The sequence below is a fragment of the Equus przewalskii genome, chromosome 22, assembly GCF_037783145.1.
Source record: "Equus przewalskii isolate Varuska chromosome 22, EquPr2, whole genome shotgun sequence".
In the NCBI taxonomy this organism is placed as follows: Eukaryota; Metazoa; Chordata; class Mammalia; order Perissodactyla; family Equidae; genus Equus; species Equus przewalskii.
In genome coordinates this window covers 50,582,344-50,597,925 of record NC_091852.1, presented here as the reverse complement: position 1 = coordinate 50,597,925, position 15,582 = coordinate 50,582,344, and the positions used below count along the sequence as shown (strand labels likewise).

General features: G+C 45.0%; 1 long non-coding RNA gene across 2 annotated transcripts; it reads right to left on the bottom strand.

Moving 5' to 3' along the window:
• Positions 1–1,556: 1,556 nt before the first annotated feature.
• Positions 1,557–4,917, bottom strand: LOC139078526 (uncharacterized). 2 transcript variants are annotated; one of them, XR_011531523.1, is made up of 4 exons: positions 4,786–4,917; positions 4,031–4,604; positions 3,731–3,866; positions 1,557–3,125 (listed from the first exon to the last, which is right to left on the bottom strand). It is a non-coding gene; the product is annotated as an uncharacterized lncRNA (long non-coding RNA). The 2 variants fall into 2 exon arrangements; XR_011531522.1 differs by lacking the exon at positions 1,557–3,125 and having other exon boundaries at positions 3,340–3,866.
• Positions 4,918–15,582: the final 10,665 nt, after the last annotated feature.

Genomic DNA, 15,582 nt, shown 5'->3' with positions numbered 1-15,582 from the left:
TCCAAGTTGCCACAGATTATAGGATGTAAGTCATTCAGGAATGTTGAATGTGAGAAAAGGTTTTTTGGAAAAAAATTAAATTTACATACACACCCACACACAGACATACACCCCCCCCCCAAAATGTCTCCATGTGTCATCGTAATTTACATAGCACATCCTTCATCTATAATTTACACTTCTGTTCTTTGATGAGATTTTTGTGCTTAGAGTTAGCCTTTATGCTGTTTTGGGAAGTATGATGTCAAATACAAAGTGTGGAAAAAAGAAAACCCCGATTTCCTCCTCTCTGCTCCCCTCTCTCCAATATCTGACTTCTGATTGAAACCGAGCTCCGGAGAAACAGAACAATTTAAAGCAAATCAATTACTGACTGGCCTGGAAAATATGGATTTTATTCCTGGAAAGTTTCCAACTCCTTTCTTCACCGTCTTTCCTTAATACTTTCAAAGCTTTTGAAGGAATCAAAGAAAAAAATAGGGGCTAAGGGAATTTGGGCAAGGGACGATGGGAGCCAACTACTTAAGGATTCTCATAACTTAATTTGCAGGTGAATGAGATAATATTCCCTTTGTCTTTTCCTAAACTTGCATTTCTTTGAATAACATCCACAAATTTACACAAGTAAAAGTGAATCTGCTTCCAAAAACCAGAGAAGAAAATGCCATCATCTGCTCCTGGAGTGCCACAGTGAGAGGGAAATCTTTCATCCTAACTGTGGAAAATCCACTGAGACAGCAAAAGAACCTAGTTTGTGTTTTAAGTTTTCTTATGGATCTCATAGTAGGGTGACAGCAACTACAGGGAGAAGGAAAACATCCTAGCTTTTGCCAAGTAACTTTCTGTGACAAAGTGATTTAAGCAGGTGGAGGAAAGTCTGCTGGGAAAGAAAGGGCCAAGTATGGGAGGGGAAGATCGATTCAAATGCCCACAATTTCTAGAAGCTCTGCTTCTCATCTCAGCTTTTGTCCTAACCTGGCTGGGGTCCAGCGTAGTTAGCAAGCTATATTTCCCTGGATAAGCTGAAGCAATCTGAGTCCAATCCTAGATTTCCATCCTGGATGGGGAGGATCATGGGACCGAGAAGGTAAGAATTGATTGCTCCTCCCTTAACTCAATTTTCAAGAACGTTGAATCTCTTTAAAAGAATCTTTCAAGAATCCAGGGAAGGTTTTTTGTTTTTTTTTTTTAAAGATTTTATTTTTTCCTTTTTCTCCCCAAAGCCCCCCGGTACATAGCTGTGTATTCTTCGTTGTGGGTTCTTCTAGTTGTGGCATGTGGGACGCTGCCTCAGCGTGGTCTGATGAGCAGTGCCATATCCGCGCCCAGGATTCGAACTAACGAAACACTGGGCTGCCTGCAGCGGAGCGCGTGAACTTAACCACTCGGCCACGGGGCCAGCCCCTCCAGGGAAGTTTTTATGAGTAAATGCGAATGTGCATTTTTCTAGGCAGAGAGTTCATAGTTTTTATGAGATTCTCAAAGCAGTTCCAGACACTACACGTTAATTCTATAAGTCACCTTGGACTCCTCCATCTTTTTTTAAGTTTTCAACATTTTTGAGGTACTGTGTATGTATCTAAAAGCCTTAGTTGCTCTCCGTGAGGACATGGATAAAAAATTTGATAGCTCCAATTATCACTATGCCTCAATAGATAGTTGGGTTTCACTTTTTAGATAATTAAGATCTAAGTCTTCCCTAGGTATTGATTATTAAGATGCCTACTATGCGACTTCAATGCAAAATTTATATGTATGTATGTGAATGATGGCTATGCATACTTTGCATATAATTTAATAGAAAAATGTCACTATGAATTAAATAGACAACTATTTTAAAGGCTTAATTAGAATGGAATGAACTGTGGAGAGAAAGGAAATATAAGGTTAGAGTGAAAATGGAGCCTCCTTTCTATTTCAACTCTTCAATTACCTTTTCTTTTACTTTTTATTGTGAATGTTTTTATAAATTCAGAAAATAATGCATATCAAGAAACGGGGGATTCTCTTAAGTAATCATGGCAATAAAGTTAATATTAATTTTTTAATATTATCTGATATCAAATTACTCAATTATCTCCTAAATATCTGTATAGTTGGTTCACTTGAACCAAAATCTAAACAATATCACATGCTTTTATTGCGTCACTGCATCAACCTAGTAACTTAATCCTGGGGGCGCAGGCTCCTGTGCGCCTGTGCAGAGAAGGACTGGCTGGGCCAAGGTTTGGGCCCATGGAGACAGTTGGAGTATATTGGTTGGAAAGGATTTCATCGAGGGGCTCTTCCTAGGTCTGAAATAGGACAGCATACGGCTCCCTTCCCCCTGGTCACTATGAATGCAGAGAACTATACAATCATCTTCATTTGTTTATTACCCTGCTCTCGTTATGGGTCCACGCATGGTCTTACTCTCTCTCCTCCCCTCCCCATCTTCTCTGTGATTCCAACGTAACCAGCACACATAGACCCATGTACAAGTGATTCCCTAGATCAATGGACATCATTTGCATCTTCCCTATCCCAAATCCCCTGCTTACCCCCACCTGAAGTAACTCTTGTCTGAAAACTTGTGTTTATCAACCTATGGCTTTTGTAAACTATACATATTTTTTTTTTATTTTTTACTTATTTACTTTTTTGCTGAGGAAGATTAGCCCTGAGCTAGCATCTATGCCAATCTTCCTCCACTTTATATGTAGTTGCCACCACAGCATGGCTGATGAATGGTATAGGTTCATGCCCAGGATCCGAACCCGCGAACCTGGGCTGCCTAAGCAAAGCGTGTCAAACTTAACCACTAGGCCACAGGGTCAGCCCCTCCTATAGGGAGCCTGGTGGTCACACCCTACTAGCTGGTGTACCAGATGGCTGGCAGGAGCACCCCCCACCACCACCACCATCAGGAAAAGTTAGCTGTCTCCAACTGCTTTGCCCAGGCACGTTTCACTTCATCAGCAAACACTGCATGCCGTCCTTCTAAGGGGAGCACTAGTCACGTCACATGTGCAGAAGATTGTAAAGACAGAGGAAAGTTGTCACAGGTCATCTTTCAGCTTTAAACACATGTTACAATGAGAATTCTGTTCAATCACACATGCTGCAGGATGAGACTATGGAAGAAGCTAGAAAAACAAAGTGGAGGTTTATCAGGTTCATCCCGGATTAACAGAATGCAACTATTAATAATTATATTTAATTAATAATAAATAATCTGAGACATAAACTAAATGGAGGGTGACACCAGACAACAGAGGGAAACTGGGACTACACTGGGTAAGCCACCTATATGATGATTACCCAAATTTTGTACGTGTTCTCAAAGACGCAACTTTTCACTTTGTTTATTTTCTATTAGATCTTTTTTATTTCCATTCTTATTATCTCCTTCTTTTTGCTTTCTTGAGGTTTATTTTCTTTTTCATTACTAATTACTAAATTAGACATTTTGCTCATCAGCTGGTGTCAGCTCAAAATTATTCAAGAAGTACTGAAATGCAGAATGTTACGGAAACTATCAGAGGCCAGAAAAAATGTGTAAAGCTCTTAGTTGTCATGGTAACTGATAAAATCTTGTATCAGCAATTGGAAAAATCAGAAATTGGGCATTTGTATGACATTACTTTTTTATAGCTTTTCAAGGGATAGAAGGGAAATTTTTCTAATTAGGTTAATTTTTTTCCCAGGCCATTACTGAATTTAGCAAATGGCTTTTGCAGAGAGTACTAACCCAGGCTGTAGATAATGATCGGTCAACATCTCAATACCAAGAGAGTAGTCAAATCTAAAGGCAGGGACTGACTTCCAGGTTACGCAGAATGGGAAGCTGGTGACGTCCATCCTTGTCCACCGCGCCCTGGTAAGAGCTACAAAAACAATAAGATGGTGACGGAAAGTTGTTCTAATTTTCCTATTTTCATGCACTGCTCACAACTTGCCGATGTGTAATGTGGGTGTTGCTGCCCCCTCTCCATCCCCTTCTCACAGACTGTAGCTTTGCTAATCTACGAATCAGGGAGCTTTTTCTTACTTTCTTCCTGTCTGGATCCTCTTCAGCATCTTCTGAGTAATGGGCCCCTGCTGCTGGCCAGCTCCATAGACACCGCCTCCTAAGGGCATAACGAAGAAAGGTTGAAGTTTGAAGTTCTATCCAAGACACTTGTTTTCTCCAACCAGCACAAAGCCCTTCAAACCCTGGGCCTTAGGCAGGACCGCTCTGAAGTTCCTGCATCTGGTGATGGTCCTCTCCACGGATAAGGCCTCCACCATGCCCGGGAGTCAGCTTCACTTCCTGGCTCCCCACAGGCCAAGCAGCTTCCACCGTTCTTCCAGATGAGCACAGACGCCCACCTGCCTCCTCTACGACATCCCCAGCAGGAGAGAGAACTGCAGAAGGTGTGCGATGGTGGAAATGAGTCTTCAGTGTTAGGCTGGATCTCAAAATTCTTAAACACGTGAAAGAAAAATATGTTCTCAAACTTGGGAGGAGGCGATGGCTGATGGTTCGCTGTTTTGACACGCCAGAACATCTTGTATTAGGCCTGTCTTAACCTCGTGGAGCACGCCGAGGGACCGTCTCTGTGTTGTCAGAGCACACAGGATTCCTTTAAAGAAAGATTGCAAAAAGTTATATAACCACGTTTTAACATAACAGCTCTTGAAAAATTACACCACTTTCTGGATGACTACTTTGGAGAAATACAATATCATTTTCGTACAAATCACACTAAATGAATACACAAAATGATATTTCAACATGATGGTTTCAGACAAGGACACACTCACCAGTTTCCTCGAGGCAGCATTTTCTAGCCAGAACGCCTCGTGTGGAACGAGCTGAGTGCCTGCCGTGTTTGGATGACCGCAGGAATGTTGCTCCACTTGTGTAAGCTCAGAGAGGGCCAAAGAGCAGGATCTTCTAGGACTTCCAGGCTCTGTGTAAAGTCCATTATTTGCGTATTTTTCCAGGCCCTGGAAGCATTTTTCCTTGCTACAGGTTTACTTTTGAGTTCAGTCTGAATGTAAGACAATCATAAACCGCATGAAGATGGAAAACTGTTAAGAAATGGTGCAGAAAGAAGAATGTGCCTTCTGGAGGATGACTTCCCCACACCACTCACCATCCACTATCACGTCCTCTCAGCGTGGAGAAGAGGAGAAGCCTTCACTACATTTCAGTACAGAGCAAAGGGGCCTCACGTGGCTGCTCATGACTCACAGTTGTTGCTTGTTACATCCATGACTTCTTTCCATCGTTCAATCAATATATGTTTTCTCTCTGTGGAAACGGTTTAGGATTCCTCATTAATGTTTCCATTACAATTAGGTGAACTATTTTTCATTGAATGGTTTTTCACTAAGAGGCAGGATTTCCAGGAAGAGGCAATTGAAGTATAAATGTATTTGACTAACTTTTAAAATGTGAAAACACAGTCGGATTGCAGCCCTGTCAGGTTAGAGGTGGACCTGCAGAGACTGGGGAGGTTCTGAACTTCCACAGCCAGGTAGACAGGTTATCCCCAAAGTTCCTGCGGGGTTAGCACCCTGCAGGAGTCGGCTTCGGGGAAGACCTTCCCTTCTGGCCAGGCTCCTCGTGGCTCAGGACTTTCCCTCCCCACCTGAGTATTCCTGTTGATCACATGATCCTGGAACCAGCTCCTTCCACCTTCCCCGTCGTTTCCCTCCCCAGTGAGTTCAGAAGGCTCTTATACTTGATCAGTCTTTATTCGTACGGGAATTTTGTCATTAGCAGCCATAATCCAAACAAAGCACACGTAGAAGAGGAAACGGTACTTTATCTCCCATCTCTGTCTGGCCTCCTGTCTGGCCTCCAGCGACAAGAGACCGTCCCTTTGTGCTGAGGCACGGATCCTTGTAGCTCTGCCTACAACCCTCAGACATAGCTTCCACCTACCGTGCCAAGATGAGGACCCCAACCCAGGGTGAGGACACCCTGGCACTGTCCTTGCTCTCAGTGGGGAAACGGCTCTCAGAGGATCTTTGTAACTCCCTTTCTTGCCAGGGGTGGAATTGAATGCCACAAGCCCTTCTTAATCAGACCCAACAACACACTTGTTCTCCAGTTTCTCCCAAATTATTGCACTGTGACCTCTGAACTCTGGTCATTAACAAACTCCCCTCTCCTCCCAATTCCTTCTCCCAGAGTTCACTCTCCGGCCTTTATGGGTCCTGACTGTCCTCCAGGACACACCTCCCCTGCAGTCTTTTCAGCAGAGGCCGACCTGGTCTCCCCGACTTTCCTCTTCTGGTGCAGGAAATGGGGTTGAGGTTTACCACCCCCTTTCCCCTCCCCCACCTTCAAACAATGCTACTTTCAGGCTTAGGCGATTCCCTTCTACCACCTACTGCCTCACACGTGGCTACCCACTGTCCTCCTGGACACTCCCAGTCACATTCTTGTCACTTGAGCATCAATATCAATGGCGTCAAGCACATGGCTGCTCTTTCCTCGACCTTCTCATGGCCAATGACAGCTACCTCCACTTGGCCTCAGCCCCCACAGCCATGGTCCACACTGCACTGTAGATGATCTAGGGAGCCAGAGAAGGTGGTGTGGTTAGAGCAGAGTGAACAGGCGTGGAGCATGGGGGAGATGAGGCCAGGGGTTCTGCCAGCTGCATGGTGCAGGGCCTGGTAGGCTGGGGGCAGGTTTGCATGGTATATTCTATGTGCAAGAGGAAAGTTTTGAGCAAATAAGGGATCTGATTGGGTGTGAATCATAACAGGATATCTCTGGCTTCTTTATGGGAATCGAATTATAAAAGGGCCAAAATGGACGGGTTTGGAATGTGTCATGAGTAGTTCCTGAAAGAGATAAAAGAAGCTTGGAAGAGACAGAGGACCCTACACAAGCCAGGAGTCAACCTCAATTTCTCCTTTGGCTACGACCCTCTTCACCAAGACTGCAGATTCCATGAAAAGGGGTCCTTGTGATTCTCCCCTGAACCATTTTGGTCTGAGCTACTGTCACCTCTCTCCTAGGCGACTGCCTTCATGTCCTTCGTGGTCTCTCCGCTCCTCCTTTTTCCTACTCTCAATTGACTTAGAATTTCAATAATGCAGCATGAAGATTTCAGCAAAACATGTCTGTTTAAGCGAAGACCTCAAATACGACACAGGCTTCACTGAACCTGGGAGGAAATTCGGTCTTCCCCGCAGCCTGCAGCCCCCGTGCTCTGCCTTTTGCCCGCTATCTAACCTCAGTTTCCCTCTTCCCATCACACAATTCACTTCAGCCCCCCGGATGTACATCAGTTCTGAAAATAGGCTTATCTTACCTAGGGGAATTGGCATTCATGGTTCTTTCCACAAGGAAGGACATCAGTTCCCGCAGCTCTTAGCAGGCCAGCCCCTTCGCAGCTGGGTGACCGTGTCCAGAGAGGCCACCTCTGGGACCCCACCTACACAGAGTTTCTATCACAAAGCTCCTTTCACAATTGGTAAGTAATTGACCTTTTTATTTAAAAATCTGCTCCCCACACATAATGGTAGCTCCGCCCAGGACCCTCAGTTCCCATGGAACACCTAGGGGGCGTCAGGATTTCTCTGAGCCCAGAGGGGTTGGAGGGTTGGGGCTGCTTCGTGCCTCCCAGCTCTCTGCCCGTAGGTCTGACCCACTCACCCTGGGGTCTGGCTGCCTCTCCTGATCCCTCCTTTAGGCAACCTCCTCATTACCCCAAACAGCTGCCGACGACGTGCTTGCCCTGGCTGAGCACCAGGTCACAGACTCGCAGGAGGGAGGAGGCCCTGAGGAGCCACTTAGGAAAATGTTGACGTGACAGCCTGCAGCATAGACAGACGTTTTCCACGTGGCTTTTCCTCCTGCGGTTTCCAGGGACTATTCTGGATCTCGCACAGCAGGGGCAGCGCAGTCACCACTAAACACAACGCCGAGCGGCACATGGCAGCACGCGGGAGTCGGCTTCAGGGAAGACCTTCCCTTCTGGCCCGGAGCTGTGCCGCTAGTCTCAGAAATCCTTCCCACGCCCAGTCAACAGCGTCTGGAGCGGGCGTGTCCCCAGGACCAATAGCTGGGAGATGTGAGCAGGCCCCTGATGTTTCTTCCCCAGGGACATTTGTCCATTGGGCTCTAGGAGCTGCTGAAGAAGTTACCAGCTAAAACCTCCACGGTGGAGATCTCTCCCGCCGCCCTTCTCAACAGCCTCTGAGGAGGATGCTGTAGCAGGAACCCCTCATTGGAATTGAACCTCCACAGAGGTACCTCAAGTGGTTGCTGCAGGCTTTGCCCATCTATAGAGTTTTGAAAAATACACGTCAGTAATTTAAAAAGTTAACCTGGTAGCTAATAAGAAATAAACATGTAGTAGTGTTCTGACAGGTGGCTGACAGGCTGCATTACGAGTGGGCCGCGTGAGTCATCACCCATTATAGGTTACACGCAGAAAAAAAATCCCACTCTGGAGAGAGACTCTAAAATGCGCTGCAGGCAGAGAATGTGCTTGGAATGACATCCGTGAAGCACGTCTCTCTCTCGGCAAAGTCCTTACTCCCACACACAATGTTTACTGGAAACGAAAGCATGTTCAGGTAGAAGAAATACTTTTTTGAAACAAACAAAAATATGGCTAGTAATGGACAGAAATGAGTGAAAAACATTTTTCTTTGATCCTGCTCCCTTCAAGAGTTAGATGAAAGCAATTTAAACTCTTGTACAAGTATCCAAATGTTCCCCCTCTGTAAATCCTAGAAATATTTATTTTCTTTATATGAAGACTGCGTATCTTCCCTCATAAGCAGTGGTCTGAATGGGTGGACCAGATCCTTGTGAGTAGCCTGGAAAGGAATCCAGTGTGGAAGGGAGGACAGACCAATGGCCCATCCCAGCTAGGTCCTGGGAAATGAGTCGCCACCCAGCAAAGGGTCACGGCTCTGTTTTTCCCCTGGCTTGGCTGTTTCCAATTGGTAAGCAAGTGGTGGGCTCGGTCCCTCCCTCCTTCATGGGCTGTCATAAGGATTCCAGATCAGACGGGAGCTGTGGGAAACACAGCTGCAAGCACACGCTGTGATGGCTCTTTGATGTGTTGCTTTCACTGGGCTGAAGCACGGTCCCCAGAATCACCTTGCCAGTCTGCTTCCAGTTCGGGCCATGGACAAGGGGTATTCCCTTGTGAGAGCTGCAGGAGGGAGGGAAGCAGCGCCATTTTGTAGCCTGCGCACATCTTCTTCCAGGCATTCAACCAAGCAATCTAGGTGCTGCTGTGAAGGGGCTTTGCAGATGGGGTTAAAATCCCTAATCGTTTGACTGTAAATTAACCCAAAGTGAGATTACCTAAGGTGGGCCTGACTTACTCAGTTGGAAAGTCTTTAAAACTTCGGTGCAGTGGCCATGCTCTCTCATGGTACAGCAAGCCTGCAGTGCAGAGGGAACTGCATGTGGACCCTTCGTTTTTCTCTTCCCTCACTAGCCCACGTGTGACTAGGATGAGATTTGGTTCCCATGATGATTAAGGGATTAAAGGATTACTGCAACTTGGGGAGGGCTGGATTGATGTGAAGGGAAGGAAAGGAGAGGCCTTGATGGACTGACACTGCCTACACGTGATAAAGTCGAGCAGCTGCTCCAAGGGTCGCCAGGTCTCTCTCCGTCTGTGTGTGGTTGTGTGTGTGCGTGTGTCTGTCTGTCCATCTCTCTTTCAGACTCTCTCTGTCTCTCGCTCTTTCTTTGTCTCACTCTGTTTCTCTTTCTCTGTCTGTTTCTCCCTCTCTCTCCGTTTCTCGCTCTGTCTCTCTCTCCCTCTCTCTGTGTCTCTCTCTCCCCTGAGGTGGGTCCCTGATGGGCTTCCCCACTGAAAAGGACTAACTCAGCCCCTTGACCTGGGTGATGCTCTTGCTCCTGCCAGTGTCCTCAGCAACTTCCAGCCTCCAGCCTCGTCTGCTAAAATCGCCTTCCTCTTGGGTGGGTCCCACTTGAAACCCTCACTACACTGGCTTCTCCTTGAGTAGCCCACGTCTAGGCCATGGGAAACACACTCATGCTAAGAAGAAGTATTTCAAGCTAGGAAATCAGTTTTTTTAAAAAGGGATGGGCAGCAAGTTCTTTCAATGTCGCGTGAGCTCAGTCCCGCCCGAGGGTTATTTAACCACTTCAGGAGAGGGTACCTTGACTGACTCACGGTTTCCTGTTTTCTAAAGCTCCCAGATTTAGTGAATGTACATGTAGACCCATAGATTTTGTCCAGCAGAGATGCAAATGATTTCTGTCTGGTAGAAAAGATAACCCTAAAGGTTCGGGTTTATTGCCCTGTTGATCATTAACCAATCAATGTTGTAGCTGATCCTGCAATCTTATCAGCACATTCATGGGTCATGCTCCCTGTATAAACCCAGCTCCTTAAAATAATAAGAAAATGATAAATAAGTAAATAAGATAAATAAGTAAAATGATAGTAAGTCAGCTTACTATCTACTGGTCCTGTCAGGGATTAAATCATTGACATATTCTCATCAACATGTTTGCGTAGGAGTCCTGCTTTTTAACTTTGTGAAAATTATTCTCTATCACCTGTGACCTGCACCCATGGAGGTACACACTCCATATCAAGTCACTTCTTTCCTCTTGGCCCCTAAACCAATGGGTGGCTGCAGATCTCATCCTGAAAACTTTCAAGTATAAGCCCAACACTGGCTAACTGTCTCCAGGCAGGTCCAAGGAAGCCAGTAAGAGCTATGACCATCTCTTCAAAGCTCATCTTTCTGGGCTGCACCCAGTGAAAGTCACATCCTCCAGTCTCCCACATGGGGAGACTGCTCCAGTCCTCCAAAAACATCTCCAAAGGGTTATATCTCCAAGACCTTTTATACTCAGTCCCGAGGCTCTAAATTACCATCACATCAGTATGTATACTTTTCATTGTGGCTGGATAAATATCCAGGGTTTAGAGTACAAGGACGTTGTCAGTGTTCTTCATGCTGAGCTGGGTAATGAGTTCTACAGAGTTGTGTTGAACTAACATCCTTTGCAGTTGCTATTGAGAAATCCTATGCCATTCAGATTCTCAAAATATTCCGCACGTGAACATTTTTTTCCTTTCACTCTAGCAGAGTCTATGACCCCATCATTATTGCTAATATTCTGAAATTTTACACTGTGTGCTTTATAGGAATTATTTTTAACTCCTTGTTCTGCATTTTTCAGTCTGGAAAAATTTGGAAACTTTTAAATCTGGGGAAATTTGGAAACATATGTTTCTATTATGAACTTTTTTTTTAACTTTTGTTTCTCCCATTTTTTTCTTTTTTTTTACTTTTACTTTATGAAACATTGATTGTCTGCCTGGACTCTTCAGAAGAATTACCTAATATTATTATATTTCTCACATTTTCCATGGGTTTCTTTTAGCCCTGACTTCTGGTAAATTTCCTGAACTTTAACATGCAATCACTCAATTAGATTTTTTTTTACACTTCTAGTGTTAAACATTAATTTTTATTCTTTGACTGTTTCTTTTTATAGCCACATGTTCTTGCTTCATGAAGTTCTTATTACTTTGAAGATATTCACTACAGTTTTTAAAAATCACTTTTTTCTATTTCACGCACAGTTTGTTCCTCCTGTTACTCTGTTACTTTGTACTGGCCCGTCTTCATGCTGGGACATTCCTCCAGATGGCTGGTGATCTGTCATTATCCTGTGTTTAAGTGTCAGGCACTGGAAACCTGGTGCCTCCGTCGTGAAGCCACCTGGGGTCCGCTCGCTGGAGTCAGCTCTCCGCCAGGCTCTCACGTTTGTTGTCGGCTAAGACACTCTTCACTGTGATTTCTAACTTCCAAATCTTTCTCAGGGTGTCGCCTCCTCTCCTGTTCTTTGTCTTTGTGTGTGTTATGCTTACTTTATTATGATTTTTTTTCACCCCGGAGTTCAAGCAGGTTTAGAAGACAAGGAGACAGGCCCAGGAGTCCAATCCGCCATGATCAAACAGAGGGCTTGTTGCCTCCGTCTTCTCTCTCCCCAAGGATTGGTTGTTACTTCTGTGAAAATGAGAATTCTTGTATTTTAATCTGAAAGAACATCAAATCAAGAGAGACTAGTGTCAGAAATATAGCGGTAAATTTAAACACACCCCTAGGCAATGAAGCTTCATGACTTTTGGCCCTACGTGTCAGTTTTACAATGAATATCACTGATGATAGATTTTAAATCTAAGGTATTATTATTGTTTTCACAACAAGCCTGGTGGAGTTTTGAGCCGCTTTCATCAGCAGACTGTCAGTCACATTCTCGAATCGTAATTCTCTGCTCAGAACTGGTTGGAGCACCCTTTACAAAGGGTCAGTCTTTCTGCTGTGCCCAACACAGGTGGCCTTGCTCTGCAATCTCGACCACCTTAAATCCCCTACATTGCATTGAGTCACGTGCTAAAATGTGGAGCCATGAGCTTTGTTTGTTTCTAACGTGTTCTCACTATTTCCCTTTTTTTTGAATTCCTAATTTATCAAAAGACTGATTAACTGGGTTTCCCTTCTCCACCTGCAGGTGGGGGTTCAACAATTTCCCTAAATTTCCACTCCATCCTCCCATCAGCTGCGTCTCCTTCCGCGTCCTTTGGGCTTCAGAGCACTCTCCCAGCAAGCTCCCCTTAAAAGCTGCTCCTGGGGGCCGGCTCCGTGGCCGAGTGGTTAAGTTTGTGCGCTCAGCTGCAGCGGCCCAGGGTTCGGATCCTGGGTGCGGATATGGCACTGCTTGTCAGGCCACATTGAGGCGGCGTCCCACATCCCACAACTAGAAGGACATGCAGCTAGGATATACAACTGTGTACTGGGGGGGGGGGGGCGGTTTGGGGAGATAAAGCAGAGAAAAAAAAAAAAGATTGGCAACAGTTGTTAGCCCAGGTGCCAATGTTTAAAAAAAAAAAAAGGAAAAAAAAAAAGCTGCTCCTGGCCCCAGACAAAAAGTGACCCTCTCTCCGGTACCTCTCCAGTGCTTCTTCCACATGACTTACGCCAAAGGCAGGGCAGGTGTTCTCCTGTATTTGGGAAGGTATTGTCTGCATCACTAGCTGCCCCTACTCTCACAGATTCCTGAGAAGTGCTCTGAGAAGAGCTCTAAGAAGAGCTTTGTGGGGGACTGGAATTGGCCACCCCCAAGATATTTCTCTTTGGCATGAGGATTATTTGGGGCTGGTTACTTTTAATAAACTGCAGACAGGAAAGGAACTCTGAAAAGCAGAGTTTACTTACCTTTTGTTAAGAAACACTTACATTGTAAAGAAAATCTCCTTCTGCAAAGGTGTCTCCCTCTCTGTGCAGGAAGAAGGGGGGATGACCTTATCTCTAGAAACTCTTATCAATACAGAAGGGAAGGACTTAAATCTGCATAATAATCTTACTCCTGTTTACTGTGCTTGTCTGGTAACCTCCTGTAACTGACTCCCCCAACCCCCAACATCCTCCTTTGTCTTTAGCTGAAGATGGTATTCAAGGTGGGGGCTTCAGCCATTTTGGCGAGTTGCTCAGCTTGCCTGAGCCTCTCCCATGTATACATGTTATAAAGCTGTGTTTAATTTTCTCCTGTTATTCTGTCTCATGCGAATTTAATTCGTTCTCCAGTCAGAAGAACCCACAGCGGGAAGAGGAAATGTCTTCCTCCCCTACAGCTTCTATGCTAGGTATTCAAAACACATTCACCCAGGGATTTCAGATATAAATTCCTTATTGCCAATGATTCTAACAAGACTCCTGACATATTGTTTGAAAATCTTTTACCCTCTTCAATATTGAAGTCATCATGGGAAATGCACAGGTGCATAGCATGGCCATCCTCCAGTACCTTGATTGGCCAACGACCAGAAGGAAATGCCACCATTGTATTCATTCTCTAAGCTTGAGATATGTGTAGGATAGTCACCTGTACACTTCACATCTTGAAATCAAATGGACTAAAATATCCACAGAGGAAAGGAATCTCACAGCATTGTGTGACGCAGTAGGAGAAACAAAGAAATAACCACTCAAAATGCTGTTGTATTTTTTAAGGAAATATATACTTGTTGAAATCAACATAGATAAAACCATGGAGAAATTTAATAGTATGGGAAAAAATTTTGTTTCTGGTCAGACTATAGCTTGGCCAAATCCGTGGGAGCCACCTGCCACACAAAGAAATTCCCATAGCATGTTCTCCTGCTTCTAGGACTATGTATATGTACATATATATCTTTCATTAACAAATGGATGGCATGCACTTTTGCTTTTTTACTAGTTTTAAGATAAGGAAAGATCTTGATCCTTCAAATATGTAAGCTCACTTAGCTATTAATGGAATGATCTATTGTAGCTTAATATTAACATTAAAAATGAGCCAGCCAAGAAATTTTAAGGAAATGTAATTAGTTTCATCAGTTCAATTTTTAATGCACATTTTAAGAAATTGCATAATTGATTTGAGTGTTAATTAGTTTTTTAGTAAGAAAGCAAAATGTGATGCCCTTGTCTTTTGGGTAAGAACACTGTCTCTTCATTCTGAGCAGATACAATGGGATAGTTGGGACCAGGACATAGTACAGAGTTATACATACCTGTCAGGCTTTGCACGACAAGGTCCTTATAGCCACTGGAGATGTAAGCTGTTTCTCAGCTGCCGGAGTGTGAGGAACGTTCCTGACAGCCTCTGACTGGAGATGCCCGCCGTGATCAGAGGCTAATGAGGTCTGCAGAACTGGGAAAGTGGAAGGCTCGGTGTGGAGCTGAGCAGGTAGGCACAGGCTTCTCTGAACGGCAGGGGAAGAAGCCACATTCAAGAAGCAGCAGAGAAACTCTGGTCCGAGTTGGCCTGTCCCGAAGCCAGTGGTCCACAACAACCCTTGAGAAGTTCCCTGCTGACCTTCTGGGCATAGTCTTGGCCCCTTGTCTCTGCTTCTGTATACACCCTGAGCAGTTGCTGCTGCTGCTTTAGACTCTAACTCCTGGCTAATAGAGGCCAGGTTTGCGCATTTTGATCTGAGCAATGGATTGCCTGCATCTAGCAGGAGCTCAGAAAGGCCATTGAAAATTGAGGGGCTGCCCTATTCAGCTTTCACACCGAATGGGGCTCTGTCTGCCCCATTATCATCATGACTTGTCGATGACAGTAAACTCTGTGTCAGGATCCTCGGTGTGGGAGGTCAGGAAGCAGGTGGGCAGCATCGGGAATGCAAAGCACCATGCTCCAAGCTCACAAAACAGAGCAGCTCACCATCTGGCCCTGACGCAGCCTCGCTGTCAGCAGCGCCCTGGCTGCTGGCCCCTGCAGCTTCGCCACAGGCCCCTGCTATTTTTATGACTCTGTCATAAAAAAAGCCAGAGTCATCTCAAAAGATCAAATCCTAATATGGATGACACAGGCCTGCCTTATGGAGATGCACTAATCCAGGCGTGGTTTCCACAGATGGTCTCAGAACACTGGATGCAAGAGTCCTGAATGCAGCTGCAGCAATCGGATTTACTTTGTCTAATCCATTTCCACATTTAAGCTGGACTAGGAATGCATTAAAATTTGAGTCAGTCTCAACAGGAAGAGAATACAATGACCCTGAAAACCCCCACTTAGTCATTTTTTTCCAGCTT